Below are 17,375 nucleotides of genomic sequence, written 5' to 3'. Positions count from 1 at the left end.
AAAAAAAAAAGATCTTGAGTTCAACTGGGCAGAGCGTCAGTGGAATACATATATGTATATCAAGGTATTTGACACCCCAGTCAAGACACAGCATTGCCGTCACCCTAGAAAGTCTCCCTAAGTCTCTTTCCAGCCTATGCCTCTTTCCTTCATAGTCAGCCGCTATTCAGATTTTTATCCCCCATAAACTATTTTGCCTATTCTTGAACTCCCATAAGGGTGGAATCGTAAAGCAAGGACTCTTTTTTCCCTGCCTTTGCCCCCTCCCCACATGTGATGTTTGTGAGATTCATTCATGCTACTGTAGTTCTCGGTTGGTTGCTTCCATGCCTGGGGTTTTCTGTCATGTGACTAGGGCACATTTTGTTCATCTGTTATTTTGATAGCTATTTGTGTCATTTCCGGTGTCATTTTTACTTTCAAGAACTCCGATAGAGATGGTATAGTGTTTGCAATCTTGTATTAGCCGGCCATATTCTAGCCTTTAGATATCACACTCTATATGCCTCCTTGTTCTTAAATGAATAGGGTATGAGAATCTAATACACCTGCAGTTCTCAGAATGGAACCTTGAATTTAAATTTCAAGTCACTCTCTCTACAGCTTTAAATTCCTATAATTATTTGTTGCCTGACTCCTACCAGAAGACTGCCTAGCCCGGGCTTTATGAGTAGACATTTCCTGGACAGTGCTGTCAGAGTAGTTAAAAGAACAAAGAGTTGGGACCAGCAGTTGGCGTAATGGTTATGTTGCTGGACTCCCACGTAGTCGACCACGGTTTGAGTCCCAGATGCGGTGGCTAAACTCACAACAGGTGCGTGTGCGTGCATGCGTGCCCAAGATTCCGATAGGGGAATGGAGAAGGGATTGCAGCATGGCCATTCCCCCTGGGGGGTGATTTCTTGTCTTTTGTCTCTCTGTCTCTCTCTCTTTCTGGTGAGCGTGCACGCCCTATAGCAAAAAAATAAAAAATAAAAATAAAAAAGAACAGAGCTGGCACTGCTCAAGTTTGCTTGCTGGGTTATAAGCTGCTGCTATCTATACCTATTTGGTAACACATATTTGTATGTGTGACAGAATCTGGCCCAAGACTCATTTTCATTGCCTGCTAGTCATGCCAGTAGGGGAAGTCCAATAACTTGCATATTACCCACAACTGGAAGTTACCGTTACCAAAAAAGGTTTGGTAATTATGAACAACACTTGGCTCATAAATATTGGCTCAACACAGAAACAACATATTTTAGAAAATTTTACGATAAAACAATCTTGTCTGTTGACCGAACCATCTTCCAATGACACTAGATGGAAAATACTTTTCCAGCAAAGGTTTATGGTTTATATTAACAATGGTACATTAAAATTTAACTTCCTATTCCCAATTCAAAGAAATCCAGCGGAGTCATAGCTCAGTTGGCTCCAGAAAGGCTCACCTCTTGCTGAGGTGCTTACAGACCTGACCGTGTAGGTCCGAGGACTCTAACTGCCTCCACGTACCTGTTTCTTCATTTCTGGCCCAAGATGTCCTGAGGATTATTTTATTTTATTTTTCACACTTCAGAGATTTACGTTTAATCACCGTGCATCTTGATAGGGATTCTCCTGTGCTTTAGAACCATGCCATTACATGGTTTTGATTTGTTTCATTTGTTGAATATGTTATTTGGCGTTTTTTTACATTTATTTATTTGACTCATGATAAGAGAGCACATGTGCACTCAGGAGAGACAGAAGCACCCTTGACAGTCTCTTTTCATGCTATGATCCATTTTCCCAGCCCTCCAGCTCCTCTGGCTTGTGGGCACCCACACATGTGCACGCAGCCTGCTTTCTGGCTAATGAACGCACAGTCCACCTTGTGGCTTCCAGCACTTCAGTTCAGTTTGCCACGTACGGTGCCACTGTGCTGGGCCTTTTCTTACAAATATTTTCCTTGTTTTTATTGATTTATGTATTTATTTTGAGTCTTTAAAAACCAGTGAGATTGGGGCCAGCAGATGGTGTAATGGTTACGTCACGGGACTCTCACATAGTCGGCCACTGGATAAGTCCTGGACCCGGCAGCTTGAAACTCACACCAAGTGTGTGTGCATGCGTGTCCAAGATCCTGAGAGGAGAGCTGGAGGAGACAGGATTGAAGTGTGGCCATCCACCCTGGGGGGGATGATTTCTCCCTTTTTGTCTCTGTGTCTCTCCAGTGAGTGCACGATGCACCCTATAGCAAAAATCTCTCTCAAAAAAAAAAAAAAAAAAAAAAAAGAAAGAAAGAAAAGAAAAAAGAAAAAAAAACCACAGTGAGATAGTTGGTTGAATTATATGGGGCTGCATTCCCTCATCTAATCACTGTCTCTCTTTTAAATTAAACTTTATCATTTGTATTACCCTTACTTCCTAATGATTTCATTCATACCAAAGTTGGAACCTGGAAGCAGAGGCCCAGCTTTTTCTGTGACTCAGTTTCCTGTGTTCTGAAATACACTCCTTTTCCTATATTAATTGTTATTTTTCTTTTGTTAAGACTTAAGTGGTGTTAAGGTGCATTCTCATGTTATCCCCTACTACCGACTTGAACCTTTCAAAATATTGGAAGCACTCCCACAAATGAATTGTGTCCCCACAATTTCCTAGCGTCATTCGTAGCTCTCATTTCACAGATGCAAATAGAAAAACACATCCTTTTGTACATAACAATCATAAATACTTTCCCAAGGTCCAGGAATATCTGTGCCGGGAATGCCCTATTTTACCAAAGAACAGGATGTTCTGATAAACTCAGTATTCTGAGTATTTTCATGTGTACCTACCTGTCAAGATTCCCATCATGAAGCTCTCTGCTCTTTGTTCCCTGAGAAAGAGGGAGTGCTCCCTGTCTTCTAAACTGTCCCCACCCAAGGAGTCTTAATATTGGCTCAGCGATTCGCAAATTGTAAGAAATGAAGATTTATATTATGGAAGGGGAGAGGAAACCTTCATGATTTAAAAAGCAGAAAATTGTCCCTATGTGTTAATCCTAGGTCTGTTTTTGCTTTGTCTCTTGTTTTGTTTTGCTTTGGATTTTCACCTTAATGTTTACTTCTGTTAGTTCTAGAATTTCTGGTTTCCATACTAGCTGGACCCCTGGACAGTTAGTCTTTAATTGGCTTTATTTATTAATTTTTGGGGGGACAAGTGTAGGACATAATCCTTTGCCCTCAACCAAAAGCTGATTTTGATCCACAGAATGTTTTTCTAGAGTCTAGGTCACTTCATCAGTCTATCTGTGTTTAGGTAAGTATGCTGTCACTTTTTTTAGAAGTTAGTAGGTGTCCTGTAAATAAAAGCAAGGCTAGGTTTTTATTTTTCTTTTACAAAGATTTCAATATGCATATTTGAAAAAAACATGAAGCACAAGTTTATGGTTCTTATTATATAATAATTTGCCTTTCAAAACGGTAAGAAAACCAGGAAGTCACAGGCAGTGGATGGGATTATGACATTATTGTTTTATTATGCCCAGGAATATCTGCCAGTGTGTGGATTTTCCACAGTTCAGAATCTGGCTCAGGTACACGTTCTTGTCAGCTTCCTGGAGTGACTGGTTAGTAACTCAGACTCGTCCTCTAGCAGGGCCTGAGTCCCTTTGAAGTCAAATCAATCGATCAATAGTTTTAGTCCAGCTGAGATATCCTCAGTGTATTTTTTTCTGGGTTTGAGATTTGGCTAATTTTTTCCCCTCTTTATTCTCTAATTGCCAGAGAGTACATGTGCTCACCAGAGAGAGAGAGAGAGACAGAGACAGAGACAGAGACAGAGCACTCCCCAGTTGCGTGGTCACACTGCAATCCCTTCTCCTGTTGGCTTTGGGGGAAGGCACTTGCAAGGGCCTGGCATGTTTTTCAAGCTGCCAGGGCCAGGATTTTAACCACAGTCAGCTGTGTGGGATCTGGTTCCTGATGCACTATAGTTAGTCACTGTATGATGGGGACAGCTCTCGGCTATTTTCTGAATAAATAAGGATATGCACCTCCTAGCAGTCAAAAAGACCGGATCATCTAACGTATATACAAATGTGTATAGATAGGTAAGATGTGGTAAAAATGTGGTAGCTGTGGTTGTCTTAATAATGATGATAAAGCAGAATTTTTAGAAAGTGGCATGTTACTAAGGGGCATATGGAACTTATATAAGCAAAAGTATATTTAGATACTTTGCTATATAGGGACCTGCAAGTGGCGTGTCAGTTAAGGCACTGGACTCCCACATGGTCAACCATGGTTCGAGTCCTGAACTTGGCAGCTTTCTTTTTTTTTTTTTTTTCTCTCTCTCTCTCAGAAAATTGAAGAATAATAAATTAATTAATTAACTAAATGGGATAAATAATTCTTTAAAAAAAGGAAAATTTGCTGTATAAACATAGAGGAAGAGCAGAGGCAATCCAACCTAGTCTACAAATTTGAATGAGTTGAGTTATGACAGCCTAATGTTGACATCTACACAAAATAAACGTTACAGATGAGGATGACGGGAAGGGTATTCTGCATCTCAGATCAGCATCAACACCTCCTGTCAGGTCTCTCAGTACTGCTCACTGACACAGACCCCAACTTTATTAATCCCTTTGGTTTGAATTGAACCACCTCTTCCTGGTCTTAGAATTATGTTCCCTAGTTAAGATAATTGTATATTTCTTTTTTCATGTCTTTTTTGAAAAGAACATTTCTAGTCACATTGAAGTGCTCATGTAGTTGGGAGACTCAGAATGGCAGTTACATTTACGATATTCACATATAAAAAAGGGTAACGTGAGACCAGCAGTCGGCATAATGGTTATGTTGCTGGACTCCCATGTGGACAACCGCAGTTCAAGTCTGGAACCTTGTGGCTTAAACTCATGCTGGGTATGTGTGTGTGTGTGCGTGCCCAAGATCCTGAGAGGAGAATGGAGAAAGAATTGCGGCATGGCCATCCCCCCTGGGGGAGGGTGATTTCTCACTTTCTATCTCTTTGTCTCTCTCTCTGTCTTTCTGGCAAGTGCATGTGCCCTATAGCAAAAACCTCTCAAAAAAAAAAAAAAAAAAGGGTAATGTGACCCAGACAGTGGTGCAGCAGTAAAATGCCACACTCTGTAAGGCAATCTCCTACGGGAAGGTTTTTGCTTAAAGTCCAAGACCTTCCTGAGTATTCTGGGTACACACTCATCCATGATTCCGGGCTGGTTGAAGGCTGAGGGTAGATGATGACTTCAAGATCCCATTGGAGGTGCTGTCTCTCTCTCTCTGTCATAGAATAAATAAATAAGTAATGACTGAGGAGTGTATAGGTAAGTTCTCAAATTGCATCTGCTTAAGCAAAATGGAGTATCATGGTTGAGTGACACACAAGTGAGGAAGTAGGCAGGTGACTGTGGGTCAAAAACTAGACCTTATATTGTTACCTGAGTGTTTAAAGTAAAGAACATATATACCTGATAACAGTTTGCCTAAAACTCTTTTTTTAATGAAAATGGTAGGCAGAATGTATAACATGGTTACACATTACTAGATCTTGTTACATGTCTAAATCCTAGAGATCCATTCGCCGAACAATCATTTTTGCCAAAGGGTGTGTAATTTATGACCAACTCACCAAACTTCCATTTTCAAAGCATGTTTGGATGAGCCACTTTTCGTTTTTGCCTTCCTAAAAGCAAGCTAAATAATCTTCAGTTTGTTTCTGTCCCTGGTTCCTGTTGCTTCGAGATGGAGAATGAAAAGACGAAAGGTTGAGATATTGGAGACTTGAGAGGCAAGGAATATATTTTACAAGGATAATTTCTGAATATAAAAATGCCTGTGGGGCCAGCAGAGGGCATAATGGTCACACTGCTGAACTTCCACATAGCTGACCACAGTTCAAGTCCCAGACCCAGTGGTGTGAAATTCATGCTGGGTGTATGTGCATGCATACCCGAAATCCCAAGAGGAGAATAGAGGAAAAGGGACTGTGGCATGGCCATCCCCCTGGGGAGTGATTTCTCACTTTATGTCTTTCCACCTCTCTCTGTCTCTCCAGTGAGCACACACACCCTATGACAAAAATCTCTCTTAAAAAAAAAGCCTATGGGTATAGTATTTTGCATGATATTATATTAATTTTATCATATATATTCAATGAAAAATTATTTTTGGAATATTTTCTTGTATATTAACAACTATAACAGTTAGTTGCTGGATTGATAGTGTATTTATGAAAAACACATCCAAAAGAATGCTTTATGTTTGAGATTATTGTCTTCTAAATACATCCTTCTTCTTCTCTGCAGTGTTTCTTTACATACATCCTTCTTCTTCTCTGCAGTGTTTCTTGATTTCTACCCTCAGCTTCCCCTTTGCAATCACCATTTCTCTGCTCTTTCGTCAGTCTTCCTCTTTCTTTGCTCTATAGCTCCAGGTGGGACAGAAACAGAATACACATTCCTTAAAATGCTATATATTAAGGACAAAATCAAAACCCATGAGCCACACAAAAGAGTTGAAAGGTATAGGAAATTTGATGAATTAGTCATTTGGTGAATTGGACTTCCAACTAATTGGCTTTAGGCAAATTGCTCTGTAGCAAATTGTCTTCTGGTGGTTCCCTAGAGCCTATATATTCTGGGAAGGAGTGGAATGGTGAAGAGGTGAAATCATGGGGCCTGAAAGACATTCGTTTCTTGTATATATGTTGCTTTTGATACTTGGAGTAAAACAGTTCTGTGTAGGCAAAGGTGACATGACTCAACAGATAAATGGCCTCGAAATAGAAGTCTTATAGCTGTGTTCAGCATGAAAGTTTAATACATCCTGATATCTTTATGTTCACTGGGAACCTCATCAATGTTATTAAATTTAGGAAAGAAGAAGAATGAGCCTGGCAAAGTTTATGTGATGTGTATGACCCAAATCAGTTTTTAAATATTTGTCAAAAAGGTGATTGAAGTTCATGATTGCTATGCTTAGCATATTTAAAAAATACAAAGCATCAAACCATTTTTGTTTGGTGAGTTACTGTGTGTTAAATGCTTTATTTGGTTCTCTTACTTAATCACCACAATAGCTCAATGAAGCAAACACTATTAATATTCTCAGTTTACAAGGGAAAACTGAAGTTAGTGAATTTATAGTCTTCCTGCTAAGTAGGTTAAGATTCAGAATTAGAATGAAGTAACTTCACCCAATCTAGACCAGCGCTGTCCCATAAAAATAATAGCATGAGCCACATGTATATTTTACATTTTCAAGTAGTCACATTAAAAAGTGAAAAGGAATAAGTAAAATTAGTTTATTCTGTTTTCTTTTTTGTTAATGCCAGAAAACACATGCATGGGCGCATGTGCATGAGATACACATAGATGATAGAGAGGGAGAGGTAGAGTGAATACACTCTTCAACAACCCTGATCACATCATGGTCATTTTCCTCCAATTCTTAATGATGTCAAGATCCTGGGTTTCCATGCATGCTTGGCATATTTTTAAGCCTGACAGGCTGGGACTCAAACCCTGGCCACCCATGTGGGATCCAGCTTCATCTGTGCAACAGCTAACTGTTGTGCTATCAAGACTGACCCATAATTTTAATACTTTATCATATTTGGTGCAACATAACAAAAGTGTTGTAATTTCAACAAAAAACTATATAAAATATTAATGAGATATTTTGCTCTTTTTATTTTCATATTAAGTCTTTGAAATCCAATCTGTGTTGGCACTTATATTACAACACATCTCAATTCAGGCTACCATGTTTCAAGTGTTCAACATCCACCTATGGTAAGAGGCTATGGTATTGGACAACCAAGTCTAGACTCTCATTTCTCCAAGTGTGGTCCATGGATTTGCAAAATAGGTGTCACCTGAAAGCTTGTTAGAAATGCAGGCTATGGGGGGGGGGGTTATCTTTGGAACTTTCAGGTGTTGCCCAGCACTCCCTGCTGCCTGGGCTGAACCTGCCCACCAGAGATGTGGGCCTCCTTTCAGCAGACCTCTTCATGAGTGCACCTTCACCTTCCGGGGTTATCTGTGGAACTTGCCGCACTCTGACCTACACTCTAGTGAGGAACTTCATCCTCTTTACTCAGTTTTATCTCCTTAGCTTATTTCTACCTCACCAACAGCTGAAAATTTGGTAGAGGAGCTATTCACTTGAAATTACCTGTGTAGACTTTATCTGCTCTGTTCCAGGAGACACAGCCTTCCATTAGGAACACACTTGGGACCTATGGTTGAAATTCCCCCCTCCATTCCTACTCCAATAGATAGGAAAAAGTGAATACTGCCTCAGATGACCAAAAACTAGCACAAAGATCAAAGAAATGTGAGAAAACAAGGGGTAACTGTCCCCCAGATGAGCACAGTAGCCCCTCACCAATGAGTGGCAGCACAAAGGAATTCACACAAATGTCAGAAGAATTCCAAACATTCCTTGTGACAAAACTCGATAAGATGCAAGAGAAAACAGACAATGAATTCCAAAAAAGGAGGAAACCATTCCAGGACATAAAAAAGGAATTCCATAAAAGGATAGACACCCCCCAAAAAATCAAAAGGAACATATGGAAATAAAGAATACAATATAAGATATTAAAATCTCACTAGAAAGCACTAGTAGCAGATTGGGCCATGCAGAAGAATGAATTTCTGACCTTGAAGACAAAGTCAATGTAGACCAAACCATCAAAATGAATGAAAAAAAATAAGTAAATAAAAATAAGGATAATGAGAAATTCTAGACACCATGAAATGCCCATATAGCCATATAATGCTTATTTCAGAAGGTGAAGAAGCTGGTGAAGGCATGGAAAACTTCTTTCATGAAATAACCATCTGAAAACTTTCCAACTATAGAGAAACATGAAAAAATTCAGATCCAATAAATAGAAAGAATTCCAAATAGAATCAACATAAAAATATCCTCCCCCCAGCACACTCTAGCCAGATTGGTAAAAATCAAAGGCGAAGACAGTATTCTAAAAATGGCAACCATTGTCCTGCTTTTGCTTCTTTGACAAAGATCAAATGATTATATTTATGTGAATTTGTTTCACGGCCCCCTATTCTGTTCCATTGATCTTAGTTGTCTTTTTCTTTTTCTTTTTCCTTCCTTTGCTAATACAACACTGTATCGATTAGTTTCATAGTTAATCTTAAAGTCTGATAGTGTAGGAGCTAGCAGGTGACTTTGCAGTTAAGGCAGTAGACTCCCCATGGCCAACCACAATTCAAGTACCAGACCCGAAGGCTTGAAACTCACACCAGGCATGTGTGTATGAATGCCCAAAATCCTGAGAGGAGAATGGAGGAGAGGGATTGTGGTGTGGTCATCCCCCCTGCAGGGCGAGTTCTTACTTTTTCTCTTTCTGTCTCTCTGGCGAGTACATGTACCCTATAGCAAAAAATCTCTTGAAATGAAGTCTGATAGTGTCAGTCTTCTGACTTTCATTTTCAATAAGTTGGCTGTTATGTATCTATTATCTCTCTCTCTAATCTTTAGAATTGGTTTGTCTATATACACAAAGTAATTTGCTGAGATTTTCATTTTCATGTTGAGAATAAAAATTTTCGTTTGTATTATGTTGAGAATTATGTTGGGAAGAACTGACATCTTGACAATATTCAGTCTTCTTATCCATGAATATGAGCTATCTTTTCACTTATTTAGTTATTGATTTATTTCATTAAAATTTTGTTGTTTTCCTCATGTAGATCTTTTCTTTTTGCATTTTAAACTCTATTTTATGATTTCTCATTTACATGTAATTTTTGTACATCTTTCTTTCTTTTATTCCCCCTTGATTCCCTTCCTCATGTCCTTTCCTATCGCCCATCATCCTTCCACACAGACTGGTAGACTAGATTAAAATAACAGAGCCATCATGTAAATCATGCACACCTAAGCATTTTATTTTGGGGACAGTTAACGTAAATGTTAATTTATTCTCAGCTTCAAGTTTTACTTGTTCATTGCTTATGTATAGAAAATTAATATTCTTAAATGTCCTCATCTTCCTTTGTTTGTATAGAAAATTAATATTCTTAAATGTTCTCATCTTCCTTTGTTTTTCATTTTTCAATTATTGTTTGCTGTAATTACACTGTCAATATTTATAACACGTACCTCCCTCTCACTTATTTCTGTTTGTTTGTTTTGTTTCATTTTACTTCTGCCATAGGGCAGGCATACTCTCCAGAGAGAGTAATTATGTAGTCTGTGTTCACTGTTGACTCTTCTTTCCACTGAACCTTCTTTCATCATCTAACTGTCTGGATTTTATTGTTTAGTGGTCTGGTTTATTTCTTTCTTTTTTTTTTTTTTTTGGAGAGATTTTTGCTATAGGGCGCGTGCGCTCGCCAGACAGACAGAGAGAGACAGAGAGATAGAAAGCGAGAAATCACCCCCCAGGGGGGATGGCCACGCCCCATCCCTTCTCCTCCATTCTTCTCTTGGGATCTTGGGCATGCACGACACGTGCCCGGCGTGAGTTTAAGCCACCGGGTCCAGGACTCGAACCGCGGTCGACTACGTGGGAGTCCAGCGACATAGCCATTACGCTAACTGCTGGTCCCGTGGTCTGGTTTCTTTTAAAGAGAAGGTTACTTAGTATTATACTTCAAGGACACCAGTTATCTCTTTGGCAGACAACCTTTGACTACCATTACATCTGTTTTTCTTCTCTTGAATTATAATATATATTAGTTCCCTCCTTATATTTTACATGGTTATCTTCAGCTCTTTATATTTGCTATCATTTTGGTTGTCATGCATATTTACTTATTTCTGTTTGTTTGTCTTGTTTTGTTTTACTTCTGCCATAAGGAAGGCGTACTCTCCAGAGAGAGAGAGACAGAGGAAGAGTGAGAAATCACTGCCCAGGGGACATGGCCATGCCATCCTTTCTCCTCCATTCTCCTGTCAGGATTTTGGGCATACACATACCTCATGTGATTTCTTCAAGCCACCAGGTCCAGGACCCAAATCATTGTCAATCATGTGGGAATCCAGTGTCTTAACTACTCTGCAAACTATTGGGCTTCACTTATTTGTGTTTCTTTAAAAATATTTTAAAATGTATTAATAAGTGTGTCAATTTGGACCTCAATTGATTTCCTTAACATTCAAATCTCTTTTTTCATCTTACTTTGTTCTTCATGCTTATCTTTGTGCCCTGTTTTTTTTTTTTTTTAAATTCATGGTGTTGTTTAGTTCACTGATAGCCTGAAGCACTTCTAGGAACTTTCCTCTCTCTTGAAGGTCTGTATTTTCTCTCAGAAGAGATTCTTTTAGTATTTTTGGCATATCGTAGTTCTTTTCCTCATTATTTTACTGAATATGCTAGGAAAGATGCATTGCACCTCCCCTTCTCTCTTTTTGTTTCATTTTTGTGCTGGGTACTCTTACCTGGGCAGTGGTATGGAGGTCTAAAACAGAGTGGATGGATTCTCATTGACTCCCTTTCCAATTCAGTTGTGAACTGTTCCTCTTCTTTTGTAATTTAAAATTTGAAGGTAGTATTCACGTAGCCTGAGGGGTGCAGTAACATGGAAAGCAGTGGCATGCTGGAATCTGTCCAACCTGCTGATGAGAGCAGATCATTAAATTTTTGTGAGTCAGTTATTTAAGCTATATAGACGTTATTAAAAAGTAAGTTATATTAATTTACAAATAAGTGCATCATATTAGGCATAAAGGTAGCACACTGTCAAAACTCACTGCTCCTGACTACCACATCCCTACTATTATCCCTGCTAGTGAAGTCATTTAGACCATTTTTTTGGACTTTGGCAACATCTCATTTGTGGCTTGAACTCAGTCACAGGGGGAGTTTTTACATCATGAAAGTTGGCATTTACTACAATCAAGGCTTGTCTTATTGATTTGTTGATGATCTAGACTTAACACCCTGATGGACAGAATGTTAATAATGCTGGTTAAACTTAAACACATGCCATATGTGTTGCCATTACATTGTGATTAGCATAGAAAATACTTCTTCAGTATTTGGAAACTACTGCCTACTTCAGAAAGAAGTCATTCAATATATTGACAAGTGGCAAGTACCTTTGTGGTTTTGCTTTATTCCTACTAGCTAGAGAAAAATGTCCATGAGCATTCATGTTGGAACTACACTTATTTATTGATTACAATCATAGTTTGGCCATAAAACGTGAATTCAGCAAAAATCAGCCAAAACTATGAGCATCATTTGACTCTATGAAATGATATACATTATTATTACTTGTAAATAATTTTTTATCAGTTCATTATTTTTAATTTGTGTCTTACATACCCTTCATAGCAGTACACATTTTAGAAACCTATACGTATCTATGCACACACATCCCGCCTTCCCCACCCTTCTGCCCAGAGAACCAGTTATTAAATATTTACCATCACTCCATTGGTGAAAAACATTGAATGGGGCTGAATGCCATTTTATTAGTAAACCTGAGCACTGCTTTCATATCTTAAGGCCAAGTTTATCCCCATGTGTAATTGTAACCCAGGTTACAATTCAAAATATTTAACAAATTGAAAGATAGCTATTAAGAAATTAAAACAGAACCACAGTATTCTGGTCCCATAAAAGGATGCTTTTGAGTCTCAAAGAATTTTCCCAGTTTGCCTTGAGGCATGGAGATTTCCATTCAGTTATTGAGTCAGCCAGGTTGTTCTTTATCCCATTTCAACCTTTTGTCCCCCATAACTACTATCACTTTCTCTCCTTGGTCTACTCTTCCATGGTGTGGGACGGATTTCACTGCTGTCTCTTCTCCATCACTGCTGGTTCCCGCTGAAGATTTTACCTTTTCTTAAGTCATTTTCCATCCTGTCTTTGGCTAAATCCTTGTTTATTGCTAGAGGCCATTAGATTGGGAAGTTAATAATTATATTGCCTTTTCTATTTTCCTTCCTTTGATTTTAGATTAAGAACTTCACAGGTTTTCCCTGGCTCTGCTTAAGCTCAGAGGTGGTCACGGCAGATGGAGATTTTGGGGGAGGAGTTCACTTCTCCTTTTGAAACTGACTACCTTAGCAATTCTACCTCTTTCCAAGTAGACCTCTATTCTAAGGTGTGTGTGTGTGTGTGTGTGTGTGTGCATTTGCTTTCCATTCCCATTCCATTCCCCCTTACATACTTCTGTCAAAGCAGGTGTGAAATAGCTTGGATGCTTGCCGAGCCCAGTATATCGGGTTCTCTTGCTCAAGAACAAGTTACTGCAAACTTAGTGCCTCAGAGCAGATACTTTTATTACACAGAGACCATGGGTCAGGAGTCAGCCCATGGCTTCCTGCATTCTCTGCTCTCTATGGATGAACTAGGAATAAGTTGCTCCATTTATTGACACACTGGCAGAATTAGTGTCCTTGTGGGTATATGACCAGCATCCCCATGTTATTACTAGGTGCCAGCCAGGGGCCACTCTAAGCAGCAAGTAGCTGCTCTTAGGTTCTCGCCTCCTGGGCCTCATAGACCATTGACAACTGGGTATTTGCTTCCTTCTGGAAGAGCAAGTTCCCTTTGATACTTGCCCTTCTTCCACTTGATTAGATCAGGCCCATTCTGGATCATCTCTCTTCTGATTAACTCCAAGTCAATTGATTAGTGATCTAATCACACGAGTCTCATCCAATCACATGCACTGGTTCAATTCACACTTAAGTGTGTGTGTAGGGGGATTATTTAAGGGAGGCATGTACACAAGGGGAAGAAATTGGGAGCTGTTATGGGATTCTGTCTACCGTATTCAGTCTTGATTTTTAACACTTTCAATCTTTCTTACCTGACAACAAACTTGTTCTATAGCCTCATGCTTGCTGTTAGTCTATTTTATATGTTTTTTTTTTTTGCTTGCTTTTTCCTCTTAGGTTATAAGAAAAAGAGGATTTTGAGGTTTGTCTTTGCTGTCGTAATCAAAATTCAATAACTTCTTATTTATTATTTGTCTTATAATAATGATATCAATATGTTCTGTGTGTCAGGGGGTAATACTCAGGCAGTACTTCACAGTCATTTTCCAGTAGTTCCTTCTTCTGTAGGACTTTTAAAGGCATGAAAATTGTTATGCCAAAAAAAAAGAGAGTTAATCCTACAATGGAAGATTTCCAGGCCAGTGAATAGCATGGTAGTTAAGTAGATGGATCCTGCAGGACTGACTGCCCATTTCGAGTCCCTGAAAAGGCACACCAGGTGCACAGGTGTATGCCTAAAATCCCAAAATGAGAAAGAAAGGCAAAGGATTGCTTTGTGACCATCCCCCATAAGAAGTGCCTTTTCATCTTCCCTCTCTTGTTCTCTGTCTCTAACAAGTACACATACCTTATAGCAAATTAAATATAAAAGAAAAGAAAAAGATGTCCAAAGTGGGTAAGATATGGGGAAAGTTCCCACCAAAGAAATAAGTTAGGTGAAAGCTTTTCCTACGAGAGATGGAAAGATAATAGGGAGTGTCCATACTGAAGTAAAGGTAAGGCCCTCGGGCACCCAGTGCACTCACCCTGGGACCCAAGCGTATTGAGGAAAAAGCCAAGAACAAGATAGCAGTGACAGAGAGGGTGACAGTGGTGAGGAGTGTGGTGGCTGCTGGGTTTCTACCAGTCTGGCACGAAAGCTGTGATGTGGAGTCATAAAGTCTTACTGTGCTAAGAGGCTAGCCCAGACGTCACTGCATCTGTGAACACTTCAGAAGTGGATGCATTAAGGGCAGAGTTCAGTGGCTAGAGAATGGGTAAAATAAGCTGCATCTCACCTGTGTGTCAGCAAATGCTTGGAGAAAGATAATCTGGAGATGAGAGATGCCCTGATAACTTGAGGCGACATGAGCTTTCCCATGTGTCCAGATGCAATCTTGGGAAGAAGGTCAGAAGAAGTCTTTCAAGAGAGATGCACACCTCTTTTTACCCTCAAATGAGACTATCTACAATAGGAGAGATTTAGTACTTGTCATTAAAAATAGTTTCTGCCTTCAATTGGAAATAGGAATAATAGAAAAAGTTTGTATTGGTTAAAGAAGTAGAGAAGATAAATTATGTTCATACACTCTGGGTTGCATTGCAATAAATGTTGACTCTTTTCATGGATTATCTCATTTAATCAGTCCTTGAACTTACTATTAGTCTCATGTTAGAGCAGATATTCTTGGGAGTATAGGAATGGGGGTAATTTGGGCAAGGTTGCAAAGCTGGGAATTCATAGGCATGAAATTCTGTTTGTCCACAAAGCTGCCCATTTTAATCATCTAGCTTAATAATATAGAATATATGTTATGTCAGTGACAATCTAAGTGATACTATCATGGATTTTGATTGAAGACTATAAATTCATTATTGGGACTCTCATAAGTTTAAGAAGTATATTCTTTTTTTGTCTTGTTTTATTTTTTAATTTTATTATTATTATTATTTTTTGTATTGCTACAAGGCACATGCACTTGCCAAAGAGAGACAGAGAGAGGAGAGAGAGAGAAAGTGGGAAATCACCTCCTAGGGAGAATGGCCATGCCCGAGTTTCTTCCCTTACATTCTCCTCTCGGGATTTTGGGGATGGGCACACACATGTCTGGTGTGTTTTTCAAGCCAATGGGTCTAGGACTTGAGTAGCACAGATGGCCATGTGGGATCCAGCCACCTTATGCACCACGCCAACCTGTTGGCTCAGAAATATGTTAATTTTTAAAGTTTAAAAAGAATATTGAGGGAACCAGCAGTTAGCGTAATGACTATGTTGCTGGATTCCCACGTAGTCGACCACGGTTCGCGTCCCGGACCCAGTGGCTTAAAACTCACGCCGGGCGCGTGTGCGTGCATGCCCAAGATCCCAAGAGGAGAATGGAGGAGAAGGGATTGTGGCGTGACCATTCCCACTGGGGGGTGATTTCTTGCTTTCTGTCTCTCTGTCTCTGTCTGTCTGTCTGGCGAGCGCACGCGCCCTGTAGGAAAAATCTCTCAAAAAAAAAAAAAAAAAGAATATTGAGAGCTGCTTCTGGAGCCTGTGGTTAAGGGACTTGGACCCCATATAGCCAACCATTGTTCAAATCCTGGTCCTGGCAACTTGAAAAACATGACCTACATGGGTGTGTGTACCCATGCCTCAAATCCTGACAGGATGAAGAAATGAAGAAGAGACTACATTGTGACCACCTCCCACTAAAAGGTGCTCTCTCCCTCTCCTTTTCTCTGTCTCTTTGTCGCTCTGTAAGGGGTCATATGCTCAATGGCAATAAAAGAGGAAGAGAAAAAGAGGGAGAGAAAAAGAGAGAGAGACTATTGAACTGCAATGTGATTTTCTTTTTATCTTTGTCTGCATCATGACATTGTTCTTAATCCTTCCTACAGACAATAAACTCATAATGCAATAAATATGCTTTCTTCACATCCTTTGGCCCTTCAACATGGTATTACCTGCCTCTTTGTATTTCTACATCTGTAGGTACCATGAAGTACCCCAAATTCAGACCTACCACGTGCCAGGGCACAAGTCCAAGGACGCATAGTTTGGGATTAAATCCAAGGTCCCTTCATCTGCCAAGCTTTGGCACAGGCAGACAACCACCTGGCGAGCCAGCGCTGCCCTGACAGTCCTGTGTGCTAAATGCCCATTTACCCTACGCTCTGTCTAGACTGCATCCTCAAGGACTGGCACCATTTTGGTCTCTGCTTATCCATTTCATCCTGTTCTTAATTAGCTCTTTTCTAAGTGGTTTTCATTTTCTTTCATTATTATTATCATTATTTATTTCCACCATCCATTTTGTGCTTTCTGAGTGTCATTTGGCCCATAGGCAAAAGTGCTTGACTTATTAGGCAGAACTATGGCAGGCTTATGCTAAATGACTGTTGTTTTAATTTGAGGTGAATGAGTAAAAAAAAGGTTAAGGTATCTTTATTTGAACTGCATCAAAATGCAAAATGGAAATCCAAAAGTCCTAGAGAAATGTATCTTTTCATGTCTTAAAATTTATTTCCCAAAATGGGACCAGCAGGTGACATAATGGTTACATTGCTGGACTCCCATGTAGTTGACCATGGTTTGAGTCCTGGACCTAGTGGCTTCAAACTCACACCAGGCACGTGTGTGTGCGTGCCCAAGATCCTAAGAGGAGAATGGAAGAGAAGGGATTGCGGCATGGCCATTCTCCCTGGGGGGTGATTTCTCACTTTCTGTCTCTCTGTCCCTCCAGCTAGCACATGTGTCCTATAGCAAAAATCTCTTTCTAAAAAAAGAAAATGATCTCCTGACAAAAGCTTTTCAGAGATACATTCACATTTAGCTATGGCCTAGATATTTGGCCAAAATGTGCTCTTTGCCTTCAGCCTCAGCATTGGTCTTGGAAAGATTCATGTGCCGTTTCTTACCATTTCTGGTGTCTTTCAATGTGTGTG

At 39.6% G+C, this 17,375-nt stretch overlaps 1 long non-coding RNA gene across 2 annotated transcripts in view; it reads right to left on the bottom strand.

Moving 5' to 3' along the window:
- Positions 1-6,317: 6,317 nt before the first annotated feature.
- LOC102487890 (uncharacterized) overlaps positions 6,318-17,375 on the bottom strand; it is a 36,622-nt gene continuing 25,564 nt past the window's right edge. Inside the window, exons 3-4 of one of the 2 annotated variants that reach the window (XR_336063.1) lie at positions 11,394-11,570; positions 6,318-6,402 (exon numbers count right to left, since the gene is read on the bottom strand). This is a non-coding gene — a long non-coding RNA (uncharacterized LOC102487890). The remainder of the gene's footprint in view (positions 6,403-11,393; positions 11,571-17,375) is intronic. The other variant, XR_003551146.1, reaches the window with a different exon arrangement.

This window comes from Tupaia chinensis, unplaced genomic scaffold, assembly GCF_000334495.1.
Source record: "Tupaia chinensis unplaced genomic scaffold, TupChi_1.0 Scaffold000617_2, whole genome shotgun sequence".
NCBI lineage: Eukaryota > Metazoa > Chordata > Mammalia > Scandentia > Tupaiidae > Tupaia > Tupaia belangeri.
Note: the sequence above shows the minus strand (reverse complement) of the source record. Positions and strands in the feature narration are given on the sequence as shown.